Below are 26898 nucleotides of genomic sequence, written 5' to 3'. Positions count from 1 at the left end.
CCCTGCATTAGCAGGCAGACTCCCAACCACTGCGCCACCAGGGAAGCCCCGTTTGAAACCTCTTGATTGAGGAGTGCCACAAGGCTGAGAAACATTAGCTGAGGTAATTCAACTCCTGGGGCAGTTTAATTTGAAATGTTTGGAGTTGTGAATGCGAGTACGCAGCACTTTCGCTCTGGTTGGCAGAGGAGAGAGAACCGAAGGGGCCTTTAGCAAGAAGCTGCAAGAGGCAGCTTGGTAGGCAGCAGAATTGTTACTTGCTTTCTTTCGAACTTCGTCCTGCCAACTCCAGTGGCACAGTTGTTTCCTATTTGAGAGCAGATGCCATTTGTACGGTGCATGTTTGTGAAGAGAGAGATTTTCAGACACTCAGATATAATGGGGCGTTCACACATTCAAAGCCCCTTTAAATTTTCCCCCAGGGCACATGGCGATGCTGCCAGGAGCACACACTTGCTTAGAAGTGGTCATGGAAATACAGCCTCTGTTGACTTAGGTTGGTTAGGCAAATAACCCAGCACATGCTGGTTTCTGCTCTGACCAGTCAGCATGACACTTAGGCAGCTTCCTTTCTAGAGCACTTCCTTCGTAACCTCACTCCAGACAACTGGGTTTGAATTCCATTTCCAAGAACGCCCTTCCTCATTCTGGTCCTCACTGTCATTGCCTACTTTCTTTCATGCCAGCAGTCCAGGGAAATCTATCAATATTTGCAAATCCAAGCTTGTCAGACCCTGCTTAAAAGATTCCTTATTGCTCATCAGATCAAGTCCAGATCAATTAACCTGGCTCTATATGACCTGACCTCCAACTAACCATTAGCCTCATGATCAATTCCTTCTTCATTCTCCCCCATGCTACTGCTACACAGAACACTTCACGGGGCCCTGAACATGATTACTAATCAGATTGTGTCTTTGCACATGCCACTGTCTTCCTTGCTTTCTCCTTCCTTAGTCCACTCACTTATCCCTCCACATAACTAAGCATCTTCTCCTTTGGGAAGCTTTCTCTGATGTCTAATCTCTCCTACCCTTCCCAGAGCAGCCTAGACTTATTTCCAAAACAGTATTTACCATGTTTATCATGTACAAGGTGCTATCAAATGTAAGTCACATTTCACAAAAATGTAAAAAAACAAAATCATGGAAACTAGAATTGATAAAATATGGTACCATAATTTTCTGTTTACTTGCCTCTCCCATTAGACCTTTTGAGGGCAACTATTCTATCATTCATTTGCATAAAGCAGCTCCTACCATTGTATCTGCTTCATATTGGGATCTTGGTAAATGTTTTCTGTTTTTTAATAAGTGAGATTTTATGCGTGGTTAACCAGGTGATGTCTCTAAAGTGTCCAGGTGTGATACACAGTAGAGCCAGGAAAGCCAGTCTTTATCACTCCTAAAATTTGGGAGCTAAAATCACTTTTCCCATGAAACTCTTTAAATAACTTTAGAAAGAATAAGTCAGAGAATAACCAGAGTTATATATAACCTACCAAATGGCAGGCATTGATCTAAGTGTTTTGAGATATTAACTTAACATAATAACTATATGAGGTAGGTACTACTAATATTTTATAGATGAGGAAACTCAGGCATATTAAATAATTTTCCCAAGATTACACAGCTAACAGGTAGCAGAACTAGGAGTTGAATCCCAGACATTCAAGTACCAGTGACCATATTATGAATGACTAAGCTAGGACCAGTCAGATTATCCACTGGTGTTCCCCTCGAGGGACTCAGAAAAGAGGTACACAGAGAGATGCAGAATTATTCCTTGGGTGTCATCTAGCAGGAATAAGAGAGAGACAGGGTTCAACTTCATTAATCGTCAAACACTGCAATCTGTATACCAAGTCAATCAGCAATTATCTTTACTGTAAGATCACCGATTTCATGAGCTTTCTCTTAACAACGCCAATGATTTGTCACCACTAACTAAATACCATGTCCTTTAACGAGACACCAATTCTATACATGACTACTAATTTTTGATTTAAACTTAGATATTAGAAAAAGTATAGATGTTGTAGAATTAAAAGCATTTGTACCTTGGAGAATTGGTACAAACTTTCTTGCAAAATAAAAGGATTCACTTGAAGGTAGATCAATTTCAGTATTCTGTCCGAGAGAATATGATTTTAAGACATGGGGGAAATCACCTTAGCAGTTTTAAAAATAAGGTAACTATACATCCAGGTTTATACCTACTATCCCTGGACAGCTGTTAATAGTGCCCTGTTTCACCCTCAAAAATGTCCTGGGTTGGATGATAAATTATATGGCTACTCTACAAAAACACCCCCTGTCAGAACTTTAGTCTCAATTGCAGTGGATGATAGCAATACAAGATGGAAGACACCTCCCCTGCCCTCCAGGATTTCACAAATTGTATTTCACTCCACTTGGAGGGAGATACATAAAAATTACACTATAGTACAATAAATGCCAGGATAGAGATGTTGAGACAGGTGCCTGGATAGCAGCAGAGAGGTACTGAAGGCAGAGTGAAGTGTGAGGGCTTAGAGACTGTTTCTAAAAGAGAAGACACTTTAGCTGAATCTTAAAGGTTCAAAGATATTAATCAGTATCTGATGATCTGGTGAAAGATGAACTTTCAAAACAGAACAACAAATGAACTTTGATAAGATATGTGAGAGAGGCAATAACATAGTGGTCATGAAGCGCAGAATTTGGGATCAAAGCGTCAGATTTTGAATCCCAAGTCCATGAAATTCAAGCTGTATGACTTTAGGAGGTTACTGAACCTCTCTGAGTCTTGGTTTTATCGTGGATAAAACAGAGAACAATGGTATCTAACTAACTCATAGCGTTGTTGTGAGTCTTTAATAAATTAACATATGTAAAAACCTTTAGTTTAGACATGTAGTAAGTGCTATAAAAGACCGGTTATTACTGGTTTAATAAGACTGAAATATGTAGAGTGTATGTGAATATAAGTTGGGAGAGGAAGGCAGTTCCTTGTGTGACATACCCCAGGAGTTTGCACTTGATCCTGAGGAAAACAGCAATTATTGAAGGGGAGTGACATACAGAGGAGTGATATGATCAGATTGGATTGCGAAAGATTATCTTTCTTGGCAGTGTACAGAGGATGGATTGGAGCTGAGATTAGCAGGAGGCAGAGAGAAAAGCTACTGCAGTAGATGATGCGTGGCAGCAAGAAGGAGAAAAATACCCCTGTTCTATTTAGGCGGCATCACCTAACTCCACGTCAAAACCTTCACTACACTGGGGGCAAATCCTCACCACAGAAGCTGATTAACCAAATTAGGGGTGTGGAGATGAAATCTGAGCCTGCCACAGAGTAATACTTTTAGCATCTTTTTAAATAAAGGTTACATTTAGGGGTGACTGAATGTTAAAACCATAAAGGACCAAAAGAAATCCTCCAGTCCAGTGGTTGTCTACACTGACTACCATTAAAATCCCCTGGGGAAATTTCACAAAATATCAATCCCCAGGTCCCACACTTGATCAATTAAGGAAGGGTCCCTGGGAGTGGGGCTCAAGCTCTGATGTGTCTTCAGACCTTCCCAGGTGATTGGGATGGGCAGCCTGGAGAGACAACAACCATTGATCTCATCCAAACCCCACTCTGGACACATGCGGAAGGTGAGCTCCAGACTTCTTTTAGGATGTGGGTAGCAATCGTGTTACCTGTCTTACCTATGATATATAAATATAGTTTCTTGGGTATTTATAACAAGATTAGAGCCTCTTGGACACTGGATATGGAATCGTATTTTGTAATAAATGTATGCTGATGCTAGAAATTGGGAGAATAAATAAGGCCTGAAAAGAAAATGTGAAAATAAGAAAACAGCGAGAGGAAGAGATTTATGTAAACAAAAGGAAGTGAGACCACATATGCATTCCACTGACCTAGGGTATACAGGGTTTACTAAGTTATGCATAATTGGTTTCTTCCTTCGGTAGGTTGAGAAAAAGTAATTAGGAAAGAATAGAAAAAGCAGAGATAAGAAAAAAAGTCCTACGAAAGCAAGGGGTTGTGTCTGTCTTGTTCACTTTTGCATCCCCAACTTCAAGAGCAGCACTCTGCAAATACACTAGTTCCAGGCCTTTGCTATGGACTAAATAAGTGCAAGAAAGGAAGGAATGGAAGGGGAACAAAAGGATCAGGCAGAGTCACGCATTCGCTTTTTCTCGTAGGCCTATTAAATCTTTCCGATTTTCAAAATGTTCAATTCCTCTTATACTCTGGGCTTCTCTTTCTGCCAGAAGCAGCTTTCTTTGGGAGAGGAATATGCGATGGTCCCTGTCCTGGGTCTGATGCTCTATGTAGAGAAGACATTTATTGATGCTCTGTGTATAAAAGTGTAGGCTCGGCAGAGAATAAGTTCTGAATTTAAAATCAGGCCCCTTGCTTATCATGTGACCTGAGGCCAGGTCCTTAAGTGCTTTTACCAACAGTTTCCTTAAAATGGATATTTCTATGGGCTGAATGCTTGTGTGCCCTGCCCCACACACACACCCACAACCCAAGTTCATATGTTGAGGCCCCGATATGGTAGTATTTGGAGGTGGGGCCTTTGGGAAGTACTTAAAATTAGATTATGTCATGAAGGTAGATTCCTCCTCATGGGATTAGTGCCCTTCTAAAAGAGAGAGAGACAGGAGCGCTCTTTCTCTCCCTCACCCCCATCTCCCTCTCCCCCCTCTCCCCCTCCCTCTCTTTCTGTGCATGCACTAAGGAACAGCCATGTAAGGGCATAAGAAGACAGTCGTCTAGGCACCAGGAAACAGCCCCTCACCAGATACAGAATCTAATGGCGACTTGATCTTGGACTTCCCAGGCTCCAGGCCATGAGAAATGAATGTTTGTTGTTTAAGCCACTCAGTCCATGGTATTTCGGAATAGCAGCCCAAAGGGGCTGACTGGTATACTCAGATTATTATAAAGGTTAATGAGGTGATGCATATAAAGTGATTAGGACCTTAGCCAGAACATAGTAAGTGTTCATAAATGTTAGATGTTGTATTATTGTACTCTAATTGTTGTATTGTTATTTTAATGATAATTATTATTAATTATTATCCCACTTCTTACGGAAGAAAGCAAAGAACCAGGATGTGAGAAACTACAGCTATTACAAGGAGCTCATAGGGGTAGCTGCAACTTTAGTGTCCTTTGCCCGGCCTTTTACTTTGGACTCAAAACTCCTAACTCGGCTTGGTTTGGCCTGCCTGTAGTCCCACTGTGATCATAGATTGGGGATCGGGCATTTTAAGGTAATACTAGGTGTTCCTATCCCATTCTTCAGGTGTCCAATCCTAGACACAAGGTGATAAGTTTCTTGGAAAGAGATTGCAATTCTTATTCTTTAGAATATAATCAAAAAAGTAGGGAATATTAAGACGAAGAAGAGACTTCTTTCTCTCTTTAAGTATTTGCTTTAGGGATCTTGATTATTCCAAGCGAGGTACCAACACATGCCAGGGAATGGTTATCTGGTGGGACCCAGACCTTTCTCCTGGATATTGACATCTACTAATGATTTAGAGTTTATATACAGCAAGATTTTAGACTGAATTCTCCATTTTGAGTTGGCCATCTTGAGAAAATATTTGCTTATTAAATCAAATAGGATCTGCAATCCTCTCATTTAAAACATCCCTGCATGTATTAGTTTGCTAGAGTGGCCATAATGAAATACCACAAACTGGGCCTTTAAACAACAGAAAGGATTGTTCTGGAGGCTGGAATTCCAAGATCAAGATGCTACAGGGTTGGTTTCCTCTGAGGCCTCTCTCCTTGGCTGGCAGCTGGCCACCCTTTTGTTGCCTCTTTACATGGTCATCCCTCTGTGCATGCACACCCCAGGTGTCTCTCTGTGTCTCCTAATCTCTTCTTCTTATAAGGCCATGACTCCAATTGGATTAAGCACCCCCCAAGACCTCATTTAAACTTAATTACCTCTTTAAAGACCTTATCTCCAAATATGTTTATATTCTTAGATACTGGCGGTCGAGACATCAACATATAAATTTGTAAGGGACATAATTCAGCCAATAACACCTTAGTAATGAGTCTTAATTCAATGAATTATATAGCTTTGACCCTAAGAAATGGTCCCAAAGCACCTTTTAAGTTACCCTCAAGTACACGTCACCTTCCCATAAAGTCAAATAAACACCAAATATGTAAGATTAGCTGAATTTCCTTTGGGGATCATAACACAATGTCATAGGCTGGGTCTCCAGGATACAGACACCAAAAATCTGAGGATTTTGTAGGAGCTTTACTGTAGGGTATTCTTGGTAACAGCACCTATGAAGGATGAGCAAAGGAGAACTGGACAGAAAGAGAAGCTAAACTGTGAGGCAGGTGGAACAGAACACTTTCTCTGATCCTTTAGTACTCTTGAGCTTGATAACCTTTCCGCTTTTGAAGCAAGTTGTCTCCCTTTGTACCTCTAAATCGCATGACTGCACCTATGGATGAGGTGTACCTTGGACAAAGCAGCTTCCCTGCATCTACCACAGTCTGTTCCCTGTACCATTTGAATCTAGTTGCTTCATATACTGAGTTGACCAGAAATAGCTGTGCCAAGATTTTGATTGGTCTACTGTCCTGGGGAAACATACCAAAGGGAGGTTGGTGGAACAAATTAGAGGCCCCATCTCTGATGCTGACCTTGAATCCTTAACTGACTCAATCCTTCCTCAATCCTCTATCCTTCTTCTACTACCCATTTTAGATTTCCCTCACTCTTGGCAAGCACCCTTGGCTATGCTTGTCCTAATGGCTTACCTACTGATGGTGATCCAGAGCTTCATCCCTGAGGGATCTGAGCTCCTGAGCTATGACTATGTCCTTCATAGTCCATGCACTTGATCATTTTCTGTCAAGATAGAACAGGGAGGTACCAGAAGACACTCCAGTGATTCACCCAAGTGGCAATCATACTCTTCCCTGTCATTATGGCCATTGTGTATTGGCAGCTCTTCCTCTTCTTGGTGATTGGGTCGATTATTCAGGTCAAGATGGTGGTTCCTTTCCTTGCTTGCGGATCTCTTCACCCAAGAAGCCTAAAGTGACTAAGTGGCAGCTAAAGCTAAAAGTTTATTAGGATACTTGCTTGTCCCAGCTGGAAGCATCCCTCTTGGGGAGCCAGGACCTCTAGAGTCACAGAACCTAGATGTCTAGGGCGGCAAAATACAAATACCCAAAGTGAGACACTTGGAGTGATGGTAAGTGGGTGGTACCTCTCATAGTTCCAATGCTTGGTTGATGAACCAATGTATTCTATCTACTAGAGACAGAGCACCACTTCATACATCAAAGATGTTCACTAAGTCTTAGAGAATGATATCCCATCCTTGCAGGGCATTGTACCCAAGCTAATACCTCAGTTGTACCTTCAGGATGCTATCCCATTACTCTATAAGGCGGGCAGCTTCTGGGAGGTGCAGTATGTGATAGGACCAGTGAATCTAATGGATATTTGACCACTGCCACACCTCTTTGGCTGATCAGTGAATCCCTTGCTCTAGTGCAAAATCATGCAGGAGCCCGTGTTGGTGGATCAGACATTTTGTGAACTGTCATTTAGTGATGCTGGCTGAGGTCCTGTGGGCAGGAAAGGTAAATCCATAAATGGATTATGTGTTGATATCAGTGAAAATAAATCACTGCCCATTTCAAGATGGAAGAAGTACAACACAGACAACGTGCCATCAAGTGGCTGGTGGGTCTCCTTGAGCAACATTGCCACACTGGGGACTTGAACATGGTCTCTGTTGCTTATAGGTTAAACCTTGGACACTGCCAGTAGCTAGATCAATCTTGGAGGATGAGAGCCCATGCTGTTAGACACATGCATAATCAGTAGGTACCCTTCTTTTGAGCCCCTTGTGCCCTGTGACAGAGAATGACAGCTATCAAGTGGTTGTTTGGTGCCTGCTCTGTGATGGATGCTCTCTGATGAACTTTAACGTGCAACACAAAGCTCTTCACACTCTGGCCACTCTCCTAGGTCCATACACGTGTCTTTTCCCCAGATCTCCTTGCTGTTGATTTCCTTTTCTTTCCCTTGCAGGCCCCTGATTAACCAGACATTCAACACTGTCCAATAATCCATATATATTCTACTTTAGGCCACTTTTCACGTAAGTGAATATCCACCAAACTTCTGCCCACTGGGAGGATTTTCTCTCACCACCATTTTTCAGGGCCACCCTAAGGAGGTTTGTGGTGTAGCAACAGCCCAGTTTTGCCTTGTACCCATACACCAGTTCATCCATTAAGCAAGCTTAGCTTTTTTCTCTTCTGTCATTGGGTCAAGAGAGACTCCCCATGCAGACATAGGTATTGGCTTTGGGAGAATTACTGATTTAATAGTAGTGGATGACATGGAATCTGGAGCATCTACTTATTTGGCACATGAGTGCTTGCTGGGCTTGCTCATGCCTGATCCAAAGTGTACCACTTTTTCATCTTACAGTGGATTGCTACTTCACCCCTCAGAGTTGTCCCAATTCGAGTAACAGGGTCTGCCTTTGTGCCTCCCCATCTAGCAGTCACTGGAAGCGGGGTGCTCGCATGGATGTTGAGTGCCTGGTGCGAGGCAGCTTCCTCGCTCCTTTAGTTGAGGTAACTGTTGGGAGAGGGGCTCAGTTGGGAGCCGTCAGCAGTCAACACTCCTGGCAGCTGAGAGAATGAACCCCTTGGTCCTGGAAAGTGATCTTCATTGCACCCCACCGCAACCACTGCACATATTTCAAAGGACAATACTGACAGAGATAAGGCCTAGAAAATGAGGGAAGTTTGGTACCTCTAAACCTTGCATGGGGTCTGATTCCACAATCAGTTTTTTATTTATATACTTGAAAAAAAGAAGCTTCACTAAAAAGTCAGATCCAGAGCTTCTTTTTTTTTTTTTTTTTTTTGCTTTTAAGCCTTTCATATTTATTTTCAGTGAACTGCTAATTCCAAATTCCAATTGTTCGCTCAATTTTCTATTTCTTCTTTTTCTTTTTTAACATCTTTATTAGAGTATAATTGCTTTACAATGGTGTGTTAGTTTCTGCTTTATAACAAAGTGAATCAGTTATACATATACATATGTTCCCATATCTCTTCCCTCTTGTGTCTCCCTCCCTCCCACCCTCCCTATCCCACCCCTCTAGGCGGTCACAAAGCACCAAGCTGATCTCCCTGTGCTATGCGGCTGCTTCCCACTAGCTATCTATTTTACATTTGGTAGTGTATATATGTCCATGCCACTCTCTCACTTTGTCCCAGCTTAACCTTCCTCCTCCCCGTATCCTCAAGTCCATTCTCTAGTAGGTCTGCATCTTTTTTTTTTTTCACACACACACACTATATTTTATTTTTACAAGAGATAAACTGACACCAAGCATTGTAAATGGATGACCACAACAAAAGCAACAACGATTGCAATTACCAAACACGAAACACACTCATACTATGTCATAATATTGACATTCAGTCGAGTAATCCTCCACTGTAACAGCTCCTTTACTTTGCAGTGAAAATTCATTTGTATATTTTTTGCCTCTGAGTCCTTGTGGGATTTTTTTTTTATTCAAACGGAAAGTCACAAACATTATAAGCATCCTCATCATCGCTTCTCGGCCTTTTGGCTAAGATCAAATGTATAAGCATCCTCATCAGTTCACTCAGTCCCATGTAATTAATTTTTTTTCATCTTGATCTTTGTTAGGACTTTTATGAATTCATCAGTTTTCCATTAGAGTTCTGAAAATACTTATTCATTCAGTTTAGCAGTATAGTCAGTTACCAGAAACCTGAACTTGTCAGAGTCTTTTCCATGAATTCCTTGAAGATGAAACCCTTTTATAGGAACATTTTTGCAAAAGCATCAGAGTACACCCGGAACTGTCTGTAAATAACAAAAGACTTAAAAATGACCACGGTCAAAGATTTGATGAAAGTTCATAATAATGCAATTGACAAGGAAATTTAGTTATTTCTGAGATATACATTTTAAAGTAATAACTAGAATTATGACATAACATTATACGAGAACATATAAGATTTTTAGAAATTTCATGTAATGTCTAAAACATTTATATTAACATATTTCCATACAAATAACCCAAAGAAAGTTTAGTATTAGTTGTTTTTTTTGTTTGTTTCTTTTTTTATACTGCAGGTAATTAATCATCAATTTTATACACATCAGTGTATACATGTCAATCCCAATCACCCAATTCAGCACACCACCATCCCCACCCCACCGTGGTTTTCCCCCCTTGGTGTCCATACATTTGTTCTCTACATCTGTCTCAACTTCTGCCCTGCAAACCGGTTCATCTGTACCATTTTATTAGGTTCCACATACATGAGTTAATATACGATATTTGCTTTTCTCTTTCTGACTTACTTCATTTTGTATGACAGTCTCTATAGATCCATCCACGTCTCAACAAGTGACTCAATTTCGTTCTTTTTTATGGCTGAGTAATATTCCATTGTATATATGTACCACAACTTCTTTATCCATTCGTCTGTCGATGGGCATTTAGGTTGTTTCCATGACCTGGCTATTGTAAATAGTGCTGCAATGAACATTGGGGTGCATGTGTCTTATTGAATTATGGTTTTCTCTGGGTTTATGCCCAGTAGTGGGACTGCTGGATCATATGGTAATTCTATTTCTACTTTTTTAAGGAACCTCCATACTGTTCTCCATAGTGGCTGTATCAATTTACATTCCCACCAACAGTGCAAGAGGGTACCCTTTTCTCCACACCCTCTCCAGCGTTTGTTGTAGATTTTCTGATGATGCCCATTCTAACTGGTGTGAGGTGATACCTCATTGTAGTTTGATTTGCATTTCTCTAATAATTAGTGATGTTGAGCATCTTTTCATGTGCTTCTGGGCCATCTGTATGTCTTCTTTGGAGAAATGTCTATTTAGGTCTTCTGCCCATTTTTGGAGTGGGTTGTTTGTTTCTTTAATATTGAGCTGCATGAGCGGTTTATATACTTTGGAGATTAATCCTTTGTTCGTTGATTCATTTGCAAATATTTTCTCCCATTCTGAGGGCTGTCTTTTCGTCTTGTTATTGTTTCCTTTGCTGTGCAAAAGCTTTGAAGTTTCATTAGGTCCCATTTGTTTATTTTTGTTTCCATTTTCCATTACTCAAGGAGGTGGATCAAAAAAGATCTTGCTGTGATTTATGTCAAAGAGTGTTCTTCCTATGTTCTCCTCTAAGAGTTATATAGTCTTACGTTTAGGTCTTGAATCCATTTTGAGTTTATTTTTGTGTATGGTGTTAGGGAGTGTTCTAATTTCATTCTTTTACATGTAGCTGTCCAGTTTTCCCAGCACCACTTATTGAAGAGACTGTCTTTTCTCCTTTGTATATCTTTGCCTCCTTTGTCATAGATTAGTTGACCATAGGTGCGTGGGTTTATCTCTGGACTTTCTATCTTGTTCCATTGATCTATGTTTCTGTTTTTGTGCCAGTACCATATTGTCTTGATTAAAGTACCTTTGTAGTATAGTCTGAAGTCAGGGAGTCTGATTCCTCCAGCTCCGTTTTTTTCCCCTCAAGACTGCTTTGGTTATTCGGGGTTTTTTGTGTCTCCATACAAATTTTAAGATGATTTGTTGTAGTTCCATAAAAAATGCCATTGGTAATTTGATAGGGAATGCACTGAATCTGTAGATTGCTTTGGGTAGTATAGTCATTTTCACAATATTGATTCTTCCAATCCAAGAACATGGTATATCTCTCCATCTGTTGGTATCATCTTTAATTTCTTTCATCAGTGGCTTATAGTTTTCTGCATACAGGTCTTTTTGTCTCCCTTGGTAGGTTTATTCCTAGGTATTTTATTCTTTTTGTTGAAATGGTAAATGGGAGTGTTTCTGTAATTTCTTTTTCAGATTTTTCATCATTAGTGTATAGGAATGCAAGAGATTTCTGTGCATTAATTTTGTATCCTGCAACTTTACCAAATTCATTGATTAGCTCTAGTAGTTTTCTGGTGGCATTTTTAGGATTCTCTATGTATAGTATCATGTCATCTGCAAACAGTGACAGTTTTACTTCTTCTTTTCCAATTTGTATTCCTTTTATTTCTTTTTCTTCTCTAATTGCCGTGGCTAGGACTTCCAAAACTATGTTGAATAATAGTGGTGAGAGTGGACATCCCTGTCTCGTTCCTGATCTTAGAGGAAATGCTTTCACTTTTTCACCATTGAGAATGATATTTGCTGTGGGTTTGCCGTATATGGCCTTTATTATGTTGAGGTAGGTTCCGTCTATGCCCACTTTCTGGAGAGTTTTTATCATAAATCGGTGTTGAATTTTGTCAAAAGCTTTTCCTGCATCTATTGAGATGATCATATGGTTTTTATTCTTCAATTTGTTAATATGATGTATCACATTGATTGATTTGCGTATATTGAAGAATCCTTGCATCCCTGGGATAAATCCCACTTCATTGTGGTGTATGATCCTTTTAATGTGTTGTTGGATTCTGTTTGCTATTATTTTGTTGAGGATTTTTGCATCTATATTCATCACTCATATTGGTCTGTAATTTTCTGTTTTTGTAGTATCTTTGTCTGGTTTTGGTATCAGGGTGATGGTGGCCTCATAGAATGAGTTTCAGAGTATTCCTTCCTCTGCAATTTTTTGGAAGAGTTTGAGAAGGATGGGTGTTAGCTCTTCTTTAAATGTTTGATAGAATTCACCTGTGAAGCCATCTGGTCCTGGACTTTTGTTTGTTGGAAGATTTTTAATCAGAGTTTCAATTTCATTACTTGTGATTGGTCTGTTCATATTTTCTGTTTCTTCCTGGTTCAGTCTTGGAAGGTTATACCTTTCTAAGAATTTGTCCATTTCTTCTGGGTTGTACATTTTATTGGCATAGAGTTGCTTGTAGTAGTCTCTTAGGATGCTTTGTATTTCTGCAGTGTCTGTTGTAACTTCTCCTTTTTCATTTCTACTTTTATTGATTTGAGTCCTCTCCCTCTTTTTCTTGATGAGTCTGGCTAATAGTTTATCAATTTTGTTTATCTTCTCAAAGAACCAGCTTTTAGTTTTATTGATCTTTGCTATTGTTTTCTTTGTTTCTATTTCATTTATTTCTCCTCTGATCTTTATGGTTTCTCTCCTTCTGCTAACTTTGGGTTTTGTTTGTTCTTCTTTCTCTAGTTCCTTTAGATGTAAGGTTAGATTGTTTACTTGAGATTTTTCTTGTTTCTTGAGGTAGGCTTGTATAGCTATAAACTTCCCTCTTAGAACTGCTTTTGCTGCATCCCATAGGTTTTGGATCGTCGTGTTTTCATTGTCATTTTGTTCTAGGTATTTTTTGATTTCCTCTTGACTTCTTCAGTGATCTCCTGGTTATTTAGTAACGTATTGTTTAGCCTCCATGTGTTTGTGCTTTTCACATTTTTTTCCCTGTAATTCATTTCAAATCTCATAGTGTTGTGGTCAGAAAAAATGCATGATATGATTTCAATTTTCTTAAATTTACCAAGGCTTGATTTGTTACCCAAGATGTGATCTATCCTGGAGAATGTTCCGTGCACACTTGAGAAGAATGTGTAATGTGCTGTTTTTGGATGGAATGTCCTATAAATATCCATTAAATCTATCTGGTCTATTGTGTCATTTAAAGCTTCTGTTTCCTTATTTATTTTCATTTTGGATGATCTGTCCATTGGTGTAAGTGAGGTGTTAAGTCCCCCACTATTACTGTGTTACTGTTGATTTCCTCTTTTAGAGCTGTTAGCAGTTGCCTTATGTACTGAGGTGCTCCCATGTTGGGTGCATATATATTTATAATTGTTATATCTTCTTCTTGGATTGATCCCTTGAACATTATGTAGTGTCCTTCCTTGCCTCTTGTAACATTCTTTATTTTAAAGTCTATGTTATCTGATATGAGTATAGCTACTCCAGCTTTCTTTTGATTTCCATTTGCATGGAATATCTTTTTCCATCCCCTCACTTTCAGTCTGAATGTATCCCTAGGTCTGAAGTGGGTCTCTTGTAGACTGCATATATATGGGTCTTGTTTTTGTATCCATTCAGCAAGCCTGTGTCTTTTGGTTGTAGCATTTAATCCATTCATATTTAAGGTAATTATTGATATGTATGTTCCTATGACCATTTTCTTAATTGTTTTGGGTTTGTTTTTGTAGGTCCTTTTATTCTCTTGTGTTTCCCATTTAGAGAAGTTCCTTTAGCATTTGTTGTAGAGGTGGTTTGGTGGTGCTGAATTCTCTTAGCTTTTGCTTGTCTGTAAAGCTTTTGATTTCTCCATTGAATCTGACTGAGATCCTTGCTGGGTAGAGTAATCTTGGTTGTAGGTTCTTCCCTTTCATCACTTTAAGTATATCATGCCACTCCCTTCTGGCTTGTAGAGTTTCTGCTGAGAAATCATCTGTTAACCTTATGGGAGTTCCCTTGTATGTTATTTGTCATTTTTCCCTTGCTGCTTTCAATAATTTTTCTTTGTCTTTAATTTTTGCCAATTTGATTACTATGTGTCTTGGCGTGTTTCTCCTTGGGTTTATCCTGTATGGGACTCTCTGTGCTTCCTGGACCTGGGTGGCTATTTCCTTTCCCATGTTAGGGAAGTTTTCGACTATAATCTCTTCAAATATTTTCTCTGGTCCTTTCTCTCTCTCTTCTCCTTCTGGGACCCCTATAATGCGAATGTTGTTGCGTTTAATGTTGTCCCAGAGGTCTCTTAGGCTGTCTTCATTTCTTTTCATTCTTTTTTCTTTAGTCCATTCCGCAGCAGTGAATTCCACCATTCTGTCTTCCAGGTCACTTATCCGTTCTTCTGCCTCAGTTATTCTGCTATTGATTCCTTGTAGTGTAGTTTTCATTTCAGTTATTGTATTGGTCATCTCTGTTTGTTTGTTCTTTAATTCTTCTAGGTCTTTGTTAATCATTTCTTGCATCTTCTCAATCTTTGCCTCCATTCTTATTCCAAGGTCCTGGATCATCTTCACTATCATTATTCTGAATTCTTTTTGTGGAAGGTTGCCTATCTCCACTTCATTTAGTTGTTTTTCTGGGGTTTTTTCTTGTTCCTTCATCTGGTATATAGCCCTCTGCCTTTTCATCTTGTCTATCTTTCTGTAAATATGGTTTTTGTTCCACAGGCTGTAGGATTGTCGTTTTTCTTGCTTCTGCTGTCTGTCCTCTGGTGGTTGAGGCTATCTAAGAGGCTTGATGGGAGGCTCTGGTGGTGGGTAGAGCTGACTGTTGTTGTGGCGGTCAGAGCTCCGTAAAACTTTAATCCATTCGACTGTTGATGGGTGGGGCTGGGTTCCCTCCCTGTTGGTTGTTTGGCCTGAGCCAACCTGACACTGGAGCCTACCTGGGCTCTTTGGTGGGGCTAATGACAGACTCTTGGAGGGCTCATGCCAAGGAGTACTTCCCAGAACTGCAGCTGCCAGTGTCCTTGTCCCCACAGTGAGCCACAGTCCCCCCCCCCACCTCTGCAGGGACCCTCCAACACTAGCAGGTAGCTCTGTTTCAGTCTCCCCTGGGGTCACTGCTCCTTTCCCTGGGTCCTGATGCTCACACTACTTTGTGTGTGCCCTCCAAGAGTGGAGTCTCTGTTTCCCCCAGTCCTGTCAAAGTCCTGCAATGAATTCCCACCAGGTTTCAAAGTCTGATTCTCTAGGAATTCCTCCTCCCCTGCCAGAGCCCCAGGTTGGGAAGCCTGACGTGGGTCTCAGAACCTTCACTCCAGTGGGTGGACTTCTGTGGTATAAGTGTTCTCCAGTCGGTGAGTCACCCACCCACCAGTTACGGGATTTGATTTTACTGTGATTGCGCCCCTCCTACTGTCTCATTGTGGCTTCTCCTTTGTCTTTGGATGTGGGGTATCTTTTTTGGTGAGTTCCAGTGTCTTCCTGTCGATGACTGTCCAGCAGCTAGTTGTGATTTTGGTGTTCTCGCAAGAGGGAGTGAGAGCACGTCCTTCTACTCCACCATCTTGGTTCAGGTCTGCATCTTTATTCCTGTCTTGCCCCTAGGTTCTTCTGACCATTTTCTTTTTTTTGTTTTGTTTTTTTTAGATTCCATATATATGTGTTAGAATACGGTATTTGTTTTTACCTTTCTGACTTACTTCATTCTGTATGACAGTCTCTAGGTCCATCCACCTCACTACAAATAACTCAGTTTTGTTCCTTTTTATGGCTGAGTAATATTCCATTGTATACATGTGCCACATCTTCTTTATCCATTCATCTGTCGATGGACACTTAGGTTGCTTCCATGTCCTGGCTATTGTAAATAGAGCTGCAATGAACATTTTGGTACATGACTCTTTTTGAATTATGGTTTTCTCAGGGTATATACCCAGTAGTGGGATTGCTGGGTCGTGTGGTAGTTCTATTTTTAGTTTTTTAAGGAACCTCCATACTGTTCTCCGTTGCGGCTGTATCAATTTACATTCCCACCAACAGTGCAAGAGGGTTCCCTTTTCTCCACACCCTCTCCAGCATTTACTGTTTGTTGATTTTTTGATGATGGCCATTCTGACTGGTGTGAGATGATATCTCATTGTAGTTTTGATTTGCATTTCTCTAATGATTAGTGATGTTGAGCATTCTTTCATGTGTTTGTTGGCAATCTGTATGTCTTCTTTGGAGAAATGTCTATTTAGGTCTTGTGCCCATTTCTGGATTGGGTTGTTTGTTTTTTTGATATTGAGCTGCATGAGTTGCTTGTATGTTTTGGAGATTAATCCTTTGTCAGTTGCTTCATTTGCAAATATTTTCCCCCATTCTGAGGGTTGTCTTTTCACCTTGTTTATGGTTTCCTTTGCTGTGCAAAAGCTTTTAAGTTTCCTTAGGTCCCATTTGTTTATTTATTTTTGTTTTTATTTCCATTTCTCTAGGAGGTGGGTCAAAAAGGATCTTGCTGTGATTTATGTCATAGAGTGCTCTGCCTATGTTTTCCTCTAAGAGTTTGATGGTGTCTGGCCTTACATTTAGGTCTTTAATCCATTTTGAGTTTATTTTTGTGTATGGTGTTAGGGAGTGTTCTAATTTCATTCTTTTACATGTAGATGCTACCAGAAAACTACTAGAGCTAATCAATGAATTTGGTAAAGTAGCAGGATACAAAATTAATGCACAGAAATCTCTTGCATTCCTATACACTAATGATGAAAAATCTGAAAGTGAAATTAAGAAAACACTCCCATTTACCTTTGCAACAAAAAGAATAAAATATCTAGGAATAAACCTACCTAAGGAGACAAAAGACCTGTATGCAGAAAATTGTAAGACACTAATGAAAGAAATTAAAGACAATACAAATAGATGGAGAGATAGATATACCACGTTCTTGGATTGGAAGAATCAACATTGTGAAAATGACTCTACTACCCAAAGCAATCTACAGATTGAATGCAATCCCTATCAGACTACCACTGGGATTTTTCACAGAACTAGAACAAAAAATTTCACAATTTGTATGTAAGCACAAAAGACCCCGAATAGCCAAAGCAATCTTGAGAAAGAAAAAAGGAGCTGGAGGAATCAGGCTCCCTGACTTCAGACTATACTACAAAGTTACAGTAATCAAGACAGTATGGTACTGGCACAAAAACAGAAATACAGATCGATGGAACAGGATAGAAAGCCCAGAGATAAACCCACGCATATATGGTCACCTTATCTTTGATAAAGGAGGCAAGAATATACAGTGAAGAAAGGACAGCCTCTTCAATAAGTGGTGCTGAGATCCAGAGCTTCTGTTCTTCTGTTTCTGTCTACAGGTTTAAGTCTCTATCCCAAATGACCTACTGAATGTAGATAACAGACTATCTCAAGCTACAGAAGCTTTCATCCCAAAAGCTTTTAGACTGCATAATCAAGAATGATCCTTAGAGATTAATCCAACTCTTTTATTTGTAAGAATAGGATACTAACACATAGGAGGAATGGTTTATCTCTTTGCTGTTACTAAGCCTCAGTTTTCTTCGTCTGTAAACTTGAAATAACAATAGTTACTACTCATAGGTAGTAACCACTTCTAGAACACAGAGACTCAGAGGGACCCAAGACCACATAGCTAGAAAGTGAATGGAGAGGGCATTTGATCTTAGGGAAGGTGGCAGGAAATCTTTCAATTTGTTCAATCCACTACAGAGCTATCATTTCTACTTCTAAAAACCTTATAGTTCAATAGAAGAGACCATCCATTCATTCTCTCAGCAAATACTTACTGATGCCTCCTCTGTACCAGGAAGAATGCCAAGCTGTGGAAATTCAACAATAAAGAGTACTTGCTTTCATGAAGCCTAGAGTCTAATTGGAAGGATTCACATTTATCAAAAAATCACAAAGTAAATAAAAACGTACAATTGTGATAAGTGCTCTGAAATAGGGAAGTGTGGTTCCATGAATGTGTATATAGTGGAATGGACCTAATCATGGGGGTCATGGAAGATTTTCCTAATGTAATGTCTACTGCATGTAGAAATGAAGCATTACTACAATTAACTGGATGAACAAAATAAAAAGGAGTATTCAAGGCAGAGGGAACAATATGTGCTGAGGCCCTTTGGCAAAAGAGGACATGGCACGTATGAAGGATTAAAAGAAGGTTATTCTGGCTGGAGTGTGCAGCATAGCAGGACTGCAGGGGTAAGCAAGGGCCACACCATACATGGTCATGTTCAGGACTTTCGTCTTTCCCTGAGAGAACTTATTACTAAATCATCTTAATCAGGGAAGGATGTAATCAGATTTGCATGTTTAAAAGGTCCCCTAACTGCCCTGTGGAGAATGGACTGGCAGAGAGGACAAGACTGGATGATGACAGAGTTACGGGGCTATTGCAGCTGTTCTGATGAAACATGACGGTAGCATAGACAAGGCTCAGCTGGTAGAGCTGGAGAAAAATGAATGGGTTTGAAAAGTATTTAATCAGTAAACTCGACGGCACTTGATGCTAGATTACATACGGGAGAGATGATGTCTAGAATGACTTTCTAGGTTTTTGGTTATCATAACTGACTGGAAATAGTGCCAAGATATACACATATAAACATTTTCAGGCAAAATGTGATTAAATATTTAATGAGTGGACTTGCATACAAAGAGAATTCTATGAATTTAGCACCTTGGTCTTGAATATGGTCCTTAATTTTTGAATTGTGGATTCTGTAAGAAACTGATGAAAGTTATGAAACCTCTGTCCAGACAAAAGCACTTTCCCATTGACTCACAATTTTGCACTTATGTTGTAGTCAGCTTCATCCATGTAGATTTAAATTCACGTGGCATGGGACTTCGCTGGTGGCGCAGTGGTTAAGAATCTGCCTGCCAATGCAGGGGACACAGGTTCAATCCCTGGTCTGGGAAGATCCCACGTGCCACGGAGCAACTAAGCCCGTGTGCCACAACTACTGAGCCTGCGTGCTGCAACTACTGAAGCCCGCGCACCTAGAGCTCAGGCTCCGCAACAAGAGAAGCCACTGCAATGAGAAGCCTGTGCACCGCAACGAAGAGTAGCCCCCACTCGCCGCAACTAGAGAAAGCCCGCGCACAGCAACAAAGACCCAACGCAGCCAAAAAAATTAATTAATTAATTAAAAAAATAAAATAAAAAAAAAATAAAGTAAAATAACTTCACATGCCATTTATGCAGTCCATGAATCTGAGGCCAAAAATACTCTACTAAATCTTTACTCTATAACATGTGCCCTGTTGTGTCACTTGTATACTGCACCACCCAAAGTTGAAAGATAGATAGGGAACATTGGCTTTGCACGGCTGGGCTGCTACAGTTATCCATTTATTGTATTTTACTATTGCTTAACAAATGAGTATTGAATGGGCACTTGCAAAGTGCTATTCTAATCCTCACAGGGAATCAATCACAAAGCATAAATGCTTCTCTGGGAAGCCATACACAAGTACATCAATCCTTAATGACAGAACCAAACACAAGGGTCACTCCAGCACCACTGTCAGGAAAAAGCAGCTCTCCCTGAGATAAAAACTGCCTTCTGTCAGCTCCTCTTCATGTTCCTGGCTTCTTGTGGCCTTGGAGGGAAAATAAAATATTTCCTTCCCCAGGGAAAGATTCATTTGGATGCAGCTGCATGTGAAAGAGAATTGCTGACTTAGGATCTGATTCCATGATGAGCATTTTATAAACATACTATATATAACAGTTATATATGCTACATACTGAATACACACGAGACACAAATTATATGCTAAATCAGCTCCTGTGCCAATCCGGAAATAATGGGAAAAAAATAAGGGCTTAAATTGCAGCTGGCAGGCTTGGAAGGAAAAACATTTTAAAGGAAAATCACACACAAGGTACACTATCACCTTGTCCAGAAAACCTTTTAAAATTACACAATCGTCTGATGTGAAATTTAACCATAATCTTCTCTGGAGTTTAGGGATAAGTTTGATGAAGTTCAAAGATTTCTTCTACTTCTCTCCTTCAAAGGTATTAACTCCAAATACATATTGAGGGCTTACTGCATGCCAAATACTGCACCATACATTATCCCATTCAATCCTCACAATCATTCTATGAGGTAGGTACCATTATAAAACCCATTGTACCGAGGAAAAAACTGAAGCTTAGGAATGTTAGATAATTCTCCCAGCGGGACTCCATTATCAAATATCAAATGCCATAATCAAACCCAGGTGTGTCTGACTTGGACTGCCCAAGCATGGTCTTCTAAATGACCATTTCACCTAAATCACACATCCCACCTAAGGGGAAATGATGATGAGTAGTTTAATATCCGAATCGTCTGTCATTCTTAACCATTATTGTAACACAACTACCAAAAATATGTGTTGATTCCTTGATATTTGTAATAAATTACAAATATTCCTTTAGGACCACTGTAATTGAAGGACACCGAAAAACCCCACCAGGAAACATTCAAATATTAAAAGCAAGTGTAGTCTAAGTCACTATGTTAGAATCCTATCACTGCTTCTGTGGGAATGGGAAAGGTAGAATTACTTGGGATCTAGAATTCCTCAAAAAAGAAGTCCCAGTTATTTCCTAAAAATACTGACCTGGAGCCTTTCAAAGTAGCAATATGACCACACAAAGTCAAAATAAGCTCTTGTTTGAAAAATTTCTTCTTAGTGAATCTCAGTATTTTGTCTTAGAAAGCAAGGGGGACATCTGCACTGTAGAAGTAATGGAAGTACATCTTTGGAACTAAGAACTGTACATTTTTAAAAGATAAACTCACTCCTACACATTACATAATCACTTCTAGAGGCTGTTAAGTTGCAATCAGACAAGTCCCTTCAGCCTCCTTCTAAAACTATATTTGATGGAAATTAAGAGGCATGCAAACTCTCTGTTATCTTCTTTCTCCTTATCAGATGTCACACCTCGATGGCTGCAAATAATCCCTCCCGATTATTCTATAGCCATTGATCCAGACACATAACTTATCTCCCTGAACTCAGCCATTAAACTGACACAAAGCCGAGGCTTACATGGTTAAGTTCAGAGCTCATTTAAGAGCAGGTACTTCATCAGGAAGCGTAACATCATTTCCATTTGAAAATCTCAGTTTGTCACTTAGTCTTCGAAAAATAATCTGTGTGACAGATGCCCTTTGGCATTCTAACATATTCATATACCAGAGAAATAGTTCATCTTTCCCTAATAGTCACAGGTAATCAATAGCCTAAGATGATTCTATAGCCATAAACATTTATATGTATATAATAAAATAAAAATACCCATAACATTGCTTTCTAAAAGACCAAGAAAGTGTACTCCCGACTAACCTTCAGCTGTGTGGTCATAACGGTCTTCTGAACGTTCAATCATGCATTTATAGGCATTTAGGGTCCTGACGCATTGCAGATCCCCTTTGCCGGTTTGGTTTAAAGCTTGTTCAGGCTCATTAGCCTGGTCCCATCGAAAAAGTTAGAAGCTCTGAGAAGGGTGGAACTGAAAATGATATTATGCCCAGTGTTCTTTCCACCCTCATGCCCCTTGGCAGTCTTCATTTACATGCACACCACTTCACTTCGACTGTGTCAAATCCTTGCTCTTACCTCTACACTTTTTTGGTGCTATTCATCATACCTGCTGTGCTTGTGGTGTTCTTCTCTCCTGCTCCACAAGTTCAAACCAGAGTCTTCCTATACGCTACAGAAGTATGGTGGATTAAATGTGTTTAATAGGTCCAATTCACTTCGAGCAAACCCAATACACAGGACTTTGATCTCACCAAGCTGAAAACTTAGGAAGAAACAGATATTTAATAAAACTCAAAATCCCAAAGTCACTTTGTGGAGAAAGTTGTCCAGTTATTTAACATACCCCCAGAGTCCAGTTACTCTGGCAGTTGACATAATCACGGCTACTATGTATTGAGTTCAGTGAAATGGGTACTATTATCTCCAACTCGGAAGATGAGAAAACCAAGGGTCAGAGAATGTAGGTGACTTGTTTGCATCAAGAAAAAAATTAGCATCAGTCATTACATTATTCCACCTGCTCAGAGCTTGCTTACAAAGTTCACGTTCAGCTGTTCCCCTCCCCAGTCTTTCATCACTCAGATCCCATCATATGTTGGGAATGTTTCTTTCCTACTCCTAAGATTTTCTTCCTCAGACGGAGCTTAATTAGCATGGCTCTGGGCTTCTCTCTGAGGAGGTAGAGTGACTTCTCTGATTGGTAAGTTCGGGAGGAATAACTAGGATCAGCTCATCTTTGCCTTCCTTCATAGGGAGTGATCTTTATTTTTTAGGGCAAGGGCTGTCCTGGGTTCCTAAATCTCACCTGGCACCTTGTCCATGTGGAGAGGTGTGCCCAGTCCAGCACTACCGTGGTAGGCAGGTAAGTCTGCCTAATTCCAGGGAACAGTTTCACCAACCCCACTTGGCTCTTCACTAGACTAGTCTCCCAGCTAGATTCTATATTCTCTGCAAAGCTTTTCCCAAACCCCAAATCAGAAATCACCTTTCCCTTTCTCTTCCCACCATATTTTGTATTTCCATACAGCCATTATAACAAGTTTATTTCTATTAGTGACACATTCTACTACTACTTATGTGAAAGTGCAGAGGCTTGGACCTATTTCCCATCCATTCATTGATGTTCCTTCCACAGCACTGAATGTAGTGTTCTATATAGACAGTAGGACCTCAAAAAGAGGTTTGTTGAATTGGATTGGATTGAATTGCTTTTAATGCCATGTCATCTTTGTATGTAACTTTAAACTGTTTTTAAAAATGTGCACGTTCCTTAATTCCCTAGTTGGTTAAAAACGGTGAGAAATACAAACTCCATTTTCTCTCCTCTGCATTGGACCACTCATTGCAGTGATGCAGGTCCAGTAAAGAAACTGTAAAACTGCCAGCCTGCTGACTGACAGTGAGCCACTAGACTGTTTCCGTTAGGAGAACTGCCTGTTTGCCTCTTTCTCCCATTCACTCTGATTACTCATCCTGCACCGGCCCCAGGTGCAACCATCATGGAAGGTTGCCCTGGAGTTAAGAGTAGGGACTTTGTGTCTCAGAAGTGGTAACATTCCCATGTTTGAAGCTGAGGCATCTTCGGGCATAGCTGGGAACCAGCTGCCATTATGTCTATTTCAGGCAAGAGGGAACCTAGCATTTTTAATTGAAAATGGAGTATAGTTGCCTATCTTATAGTTTTATTCCAAATGAATATGAGCATGACAGTGTTTCTGAAGCAATGAATTGAACACCTAGCATTTTAAGGGCTTGCACTTACTGCTGAAGCACTAATTAAGCTTTACAGATGAGAGACTAAGTGACTCATTAGAGGTCACAGAGAACATTAGTAACGGGGCCTTTAGAACGTCATGAGGGCCTTGTGTGAAGGTTGGATTCTGTTCATTCAGCATTATTTTTTACTTGAAGTTCATTCTGCAACTAATCATAATCTAGGTCATTCATTTACTCACTCATTCATCCATTCCTGTGTCCATGCCCTAACACAAAGAGCCCTTATTGAGCACTTGTACTATGCAAAACCCAATAGGAGGTGCTAAAGACAGAGAAAAACAAATCATCACTCCTGCCCTTAAGGAGCCCTTAGGGAAAGACAGATGAGAAAAGGAAGTATTAGAGCACACTGGCTATGAGATAAAGGTGCTAAAGGAGGATGAAAGAGAGTCTCTAACCTGCCTGGGGTCTAGGAAAATTTCCTAAAGGAGATCAGGTTTGAGCTAACACTGAGGGTTTTCACAGGAGTTTTCCAGAGACAAGAGAAAACGGTGCAGAGGTTCCAGTGTTTCCAGAGCAGATTATCCCTCTGAGAAGAGACAGAGCAGGTAAGGACTGAGTAAGAGATGGGGCCAGCTTAGGAAGAGCAGCATAGGACACGGTAAGACAGTAATTTAGACTTTGTCCTGCTGCTCCTAGGGAGCTGCCTTAAGCAGGAGGATGATGTCATCAATGACATCATAAAAATTTCATTGTAGAACCATGTGACTAGATCGTAGGGTGTTGTAGTATTCCTGTCTAATCGGAATCAACGGGATGGAGAAGAGACTTGTCTGAGGGACATTTATGATAGAATGACAGGACTTGGTTCTGATTAAATGCCTATTTTATTGGGAGTTCATAGGAAAGACAATAGAAAAGAAGGTGGGAACTGTGAATAACTCCTAAAATTCTGGCTTAAGTACCTCGGTGGGTGGTAGCATCTATTAACAGTATTACGAAACACAAGATGACAAGTAAGTTTGGGAAAACAAATGCTAAGTCCAGGTGTTGAGATTGCAGTGTCTGTGGAATAGCCAAGTTGCAGTGGGCAGACGTAGTAGACAGCAGCTGAGGAGTGTGGTCAGGAAGTATAAAATAGCCATCTATATAGAGATAGTGGTGGCCAGCAGATGGATGTAGGTGGGATCTATTCTGCAGGCAACCATATTTCTAATTGCTTTGACTGCATAGATAATGCTTCTTACTTTTAAAAGTATAATAAGCAGGTCACTCTTGGGTCTTCCTACATGGCTGAGCAAAGTAACTATTATTCTTTAGAAAAACCAAACACCAGAATTATGACACATCTACACATTATTCACAGGAATATAGAAAAATGACTACATCCATAAGGACAATAAGTAAAATAAGTTAAATGTGATCCTTTCTCTGCTAATAGAGAAAAAAATAAAACTATGGTTATAGAAGAAGAAGTATTTGACTCAAGCCCCTATTTGACTTTATTAGAGATATAATGTCCTCTCCTACACCACTCTTTCGCTGCTCTCCTTATCCTTCTCCAGTCGCATCCTATCACCGTATGCAATTTGCAGAACTGCACTGCAGTTGTAGCCCTCTCTTCAAGTGTTAGTGGCAACTTATTTAAAAAAGAACCAAAAGGGCAGGGGCCTCTTTGCTTTCCACAACCTTCACACGTCAGGTTAGGTATACTTGTCCATATGCTGGTTTTAAATTGGTTCTCTTTTGCACAGCAAAGAAAACCATAAGCGAGACGAAAAGACAACCCTCGGAATGGGAGAAAATATTTGCAAACAAAGCAACTGACAAAGGATTAATCTCCAAAATATACAAACAGCTCACGCAGCTCAACATCAAAAAAAAACAAACAACCCAATCAAAATATGGGCAGAAGACCTAAATAGACCTTTCTCCAAAGAAGATATACAGATGGCCAAGAGGCACATGAAATGATGCTCAACATCACTAATTATTAGAGAAATGCAGATCAAAACTACAATGAGTATCACCTCACACTGGTCACAATGGCCATCATCAAAAAATCTACAAACAATAAATGCTGGAGAGGGTGTGGAGAAAAGGAACGCTCTTCCATTGTTTGTGGGAATGTAAATTGATACAGCCACTATGGAGAACAGTATGGAGGTTCCTTAAAAAACTAAAAATAGAACTACCATATACCCAGCAATCCCACTACTGGGCATATACCCTGAGAAAACCATAATTCAAGAAGACACATGCACCCCAATGTTCATTGTTGCACTGTTTACAATAGCCAGGACATGGAAGCAACCTGAATGTCCATTGACAGATGAATGGATAAAGAAGATGTGGTATATACACACACACACACACACACACACACACACACACACACACACACACACAATGGAATATTAGCCATAAAAAGGAACAAAATTGGGTCATTTGTAGAGACGTGGATGGACCTAGAGTCTGTCATACAGAGTGAACTAAGTCAGAAAGAGAAAAAAAATATTGTATATTAATGCATATATGTGGAATTGAGAAAAATTGTACAGATGAACCTATCTGCAAGGCAGGAATAGAGACGCAGATGTAGAGAACGGATGTGTGGACACATGGCATGGGGTGGTGAAGGGGGGTGGGATGAACTGGGAGATTGGGATTTACATATATACACTACCATGTGTAAAACAGATTAACTAGTGGGAACCTGCTGTATAACACAGGGAGCTCAGCTCGGTGCTCTGTGGTGACCTAGATGGGTGGGATGGGGAGGGAGGAGGGAGGTCCAAGAAGGAGGGGATATATGTATACACATAGCTGATTCACTTCGTTGTACAGCGGAAACTAACACAACATTGTAAAGCGACTATACCCCAATTAAAAAAATGGTTCTCTTCCAAACTCCTCATATGCAAGTTCCATCTATAAAGCTAACCCAAACCACTGAACAAAGAGATGAATAAAGAGGTGAGATCAAAACTGAATGTGGGTTCAGTGACTGTAGAATTTACTTTCAAGGCTCAATTCAGGTTAGTCCTCTGGCCCAGAAAACCTTCTATGGCTCCTCTCATTCCCAGCCCCAGTGTGATTTAGAAGAGCCCTTTACCATACCACACCAGAACAACTTGTATCTCTGTGACTAG

General features: G+C 40.1%; 1 protein-coding gene and 1 long non-coding RNA gene across 7 annotated transcripts in view; one reads left to right on the top strand and one right to left on the bottom strand.

Moving 5' to 3' along the window:
- Positions 1-26898, top strand: part of GRM5 (glutamate metabotropic receptor 5) — a 539179-nt gene that overhangs the window by 326191 nt on the left and 186090 nt on the right. The window lies entirely within an intron of this gene.
- LOC103017033 (uncharacterized) overlaps positions 1-26898 on the bottom strand; it is a 251473-nt gene that overhangs the window by 42721 nt on the left and 181854 nt on the right. For 3 of the 4 annotated variants that reach the window (XR_009009248.1, XR_009009251.1, XR_009009249.1), the window contains one exon: positions 22137-22285. This is a non-coding gene — a long non-coding RNA (uncharacterized LOC103017033). Of the gene's footprint in view, positions 1-19735; positions 20145-22136; positions 22286-26898 lie in introns of those variants that run through there. The other variant, XR_009009250.1, reaches the window with a different exon arrangement.

The sequence above is a fragment of the Balaenoptera acutorostrata genome, chromosome 9, assembly GCF_949987535.1.
Source record: "Balaenoptera acutorostrata chromosome 9, mBalAcu1.1, whole genome shotgun sequence".
Lineage (NCBI taxonomy): Eukaryota > Metazoa > Chordata > Mammalia > Artiodactyla > Balaenopteridae > Balaenoptera > Balaenoptera acutorostrata.
The sequence above is the reverse complement of the archived record's forward strand: the minus strand, read 5'-3'. Positions and strand labels throughout refer to the sequence as shown.